We start from the raw sequence: 3,804 nt of genomic DNA on the forward strand, positions 1-3,804 counted from the left end.
TTCATATGTAGTAAAAACCTGAGAAATCCGTCCATTTTCGTCATTTTTATCGAATCGACTTAAAGCCTGATTGTCACATTGGCCGCTCTCCTCTCTGAAACGGTTGTACTTATCGTCTGCAAAGCTGTGTCGCGTGCTGCGGTATGCGGAGAAACTAAAAGCACCATAGTAGAACACAGATGAAGCTTCTAAGTTGATGTAATAGCCAGTAAGATGTAGTACAATTCAAGTTTTAGCTATTGATTATTGACTTTTTAGCTGGCTTTGGAGCCTTGGACATGGGCTAGGACCTTAAGATTCTGCATGAAAGGAGGACTAGCAGCCGAGTTGCACAGGAGAATGTGAAAAGTGTTCATATGTAGTAAAAACCTGAGAAATCCGTCCGTTTTGGTCATTTGTTATGGAATCGACTTAAAGCCAAATCGTCACATTGGCCGCTCTTCTCTCTGAAACGGTTGTACTTATCGTCTGCAAAGCTGTGTCGCGTGCTGCGGTATGCGGAGAAACTAAAAGCACCATAGTAGAACACAGATGAAGCTTCTAAGTTGATGTAATAGCCAGTAAGAAGTAGTACATTCCAAGTTTAAGGTATCGATTATTGACTTCTTAGATGGATTTGGTGCCTTGGACATGAGCTAGGACGTTAAGATTCTGCATGAAAGGAGGACTAGCAGCCGAATTGCACGGAAGAATGTGAAAAGTGTTCATATGTAGTAAAAACCTGAGAAATCCGTCCATTTTCGTCATTTGTTATCGAATCGACTTAAAGCCAGATCGTCACATTGGCCGCTCTTCTCTCTGAAACGGTTGTACTTATCGTCTGCAAAGCTATGTCGTATGCTGCGGTAGGCGGAGACACGAAAACCACCACAGTAGAACACAGATGAAGCTTCTAATTTGATGTAATAGCCAGTAAGAAGTAGTACAATTCAAGTTTTACGTATTGATTATTGACTTTTTAGCTGGCTTTGATGCCTTGGACATGAGCTAGGACCTTAAGATTTTACATGCAGGAGGACTAGCAGCCGAGTTGCACGGGAGAATGTGTAAAGTGTTCATATGTAGTAAAAACCTGAGAAATCCGTTCGTTTTCGTCATTTGTTATCGAATCGACTTAAAGCCAGATCGTCACATTGGCCGCTCTTCTCTCTGAAACGGTTGTACTTATCGGCTGCAAAGCTATGTCGCGTGCTGCGGTATACGGAGACACTAAAAGCACCATAGTAGAACACATATGAAGCTTCTAAGAAGATGTAATAGCCAGTAAGAAGTAGTACAATTCAAGTTTTAGGTATCGATTATTGACTTTTTAGCTGGCTTTGGTGCCTTGGAGATGAGCTTGGACCATAAGATTCTGCATGAAAGGAGGAGTAGCAGCCGAGATGCACTGGAGAGTGTGAAAAGTGTTCATACGTAGTACAAACTTGAGAAATCCGTCCGTTTTCGTCATTTGTTATCGAATCGACTTAAAGCCAGATTGTCACATTGGCCGCTCTTCTCACTGAAACGGTTGTACTTATCGTCTGCAATGCTATGTCGCGTGCTGCGCTATGCGGAGACACTAAAAGCACCATAGTAGAACACAGATGAAACTTCTAAATTGATGTAATAGCCAGTAAGAAGTAGTACAATTCAAGTTTTAGGTATCGATTATTGACTTTTTAGCTGGCTTTGGGCCTTGGACATGAGCTAGGACCTTAAGATTCTGCATGAAAGGAGGACTAGCAGCCGAGTTGCACGGGAGAATGTGAAAAGTGTTCAAATAGAGTAAAAACCTGAGAAATCCGTCCGTTTTCGTCATTTTTATCGAATCGACTTAAAGCCATATCGTCACATGGGCCGCTCTGCTCTCTGAAACGGTTGTACTTATCGTCTGCAAAGCTATGTCGCGTACTGCGGTATACGGAGACACTAAAAGCACCATAGTAGAACACAGATGTAGCTTCTAAGATGATGTAATAGCCAGTAAGAAATAGTACCATTCAAGTTTTAGGAATCGGTTATTGCCTTTTTACCCTTGTTTGGTGCCTTGGACATGAGCTAGGACCTTGACATTCTGCATGAAAGGAGGACTAGCGGACGAGTTGCACGGGAGAATGTGTAAAGTGTTCATATGTAGTAAAAACCTGAGAAATCCGTTCGTTTTCCTCATTTGTTATCGAATCGACGTAAAGCCAGATCGTCACATTGGCCGCTCTTCTCTCTGAAACGGTTGTACTTATCGTCTGCAAAGCTATGTCGCGTGCTGCGGCATGCGGGGACACTAAAATCACCATAGTGGAACACAGATGAAGCTTCTAAGTTGATGTAATAGCCAGTAAGAAGTAGTACAATTCAAGTTTTACCTACTGATTATTGACTTTTTAGCTGGCTTTGATGCCTTGGACATGAGCTAGGACCTTAATATTCTGCATGAAAGGAGGACTAGCAGCCATGTTGCACGGGAGAATTTGAAAAGTGTTCATATGTAGTAAAAACCTGAGAAATCCGTCCGTTTTCGTCATTTGTTATCGAATCGACTTAAAGCCAGATTGTCACATTGGCCGCTCTTCTCTCTGAAACGGTTACATTAATCGTCTGCAATGCTATGTCGCGTGCTGCGCTATGCGGAGACACTAAAAGCACCATAGTGGAACACAGATGAAGCTTCTAAGTTGATGTAATAGCCAGTAAGATGTAGTACAATTCAAGTTTTAGGTATCGATTATTGAATTTTTAGCTGGCTTTGACGCCTTGGACATGTGCTAGGACCTTAAGATTCTGCATGAAAGGAGGACTAGCATCCGAGTTGCACGGGAGAATTTGAAAAGTGTTCATATGTAGTAAAAACCTGAGAAATCCGTCCGTTTACGTCATTTGTTATCGAATCGTCTTAAAGCCTGATTGTCACATTGGCCGCTCTTCTCTCTGAAACGGTTGTACTTTTCGTCTGCAAAGCTGTGTCGCGTGCTGCGGTATGCGGAGAAACTAAAAGCACCATAGTAGAACACAGATGAAGTTTCTAAGTTGATGTAATAGCCAGTAAGAAGTAGTACAATTCACGTTTTAGGTATCGATTATTGACTTTTTAGCTGGCTTTGGTGCCTTGGACATGAGCTAGGACCTTAAGATTCTGCATGAAAGGAGGACTAACAGCCGAGTTGCACGGGAGAATGTGTAAAGTGTTCATATGTAGTAAAAACGTGAGAAATCCGTCCGTTTTTGTCATTTGTTATCGTATCGACTTAAAGCCAGATCGTCACACTGGCCACTCTTCTCTCTGAAACGGTTGTACTTATCGTCTGCAAAGCTATGTCGCATGCTGCGGTATGCGGAGACAGTAAAAGCACCATAGTAAAACACCGATGAAGCTTCTAAGTTGATGTAATAGCCAGTAAGATGTAGTACAATTCAAGTTTTAGCTACTGAATATTGACTTTTAAACTGGCTTTGGAGCCTTGGACATGGGCTAGGACCTTAAGATTCTGCATGAAAGGAGGACTAGCAGCCGAGTTGCATAGGAGAATGTGAAAAGTGTTCATATGTAGTAAAAACCTGAGAAATCCGTCCGTTTTGGACAATTGTTATCGAATCGACTTAAAGCCAAATCGTCACATTGGCCGCTCTTCTCTCTGAAACGGTTGTACTTATCGTCTGTAAAGCTATGTCGCGTGCTGCGGTATGCGGGGACACTAAAATCACCATACTAGAACACAGATGAAGCTTCTAAGTTGATGTAATAGCCAGTAAGAAATAGTACCATTCAAGTTTTAGGAATCGGTTATTGACTTTTTACCCTTGTTTGGTGCCTTGGACATGAGCTAG

Source organism: Schistocerca gregaria, unplaced genomic scaffold (assembly GCF_023897955.1).
Source record: "Schistocerca gregaria isolate iqSchGreg1 unplaced genomic scaffold, iqSchGreg1.2 ptg000281l, whole genome shotgun sequence".
Classification (NCBI taxonomy): domain Eukaryota; kingdom Metazoa; phylum Arthropoda; class Insecta; order Orthoptera; family Acrididae; genus Schistocerca; species Schistocerca gregaria.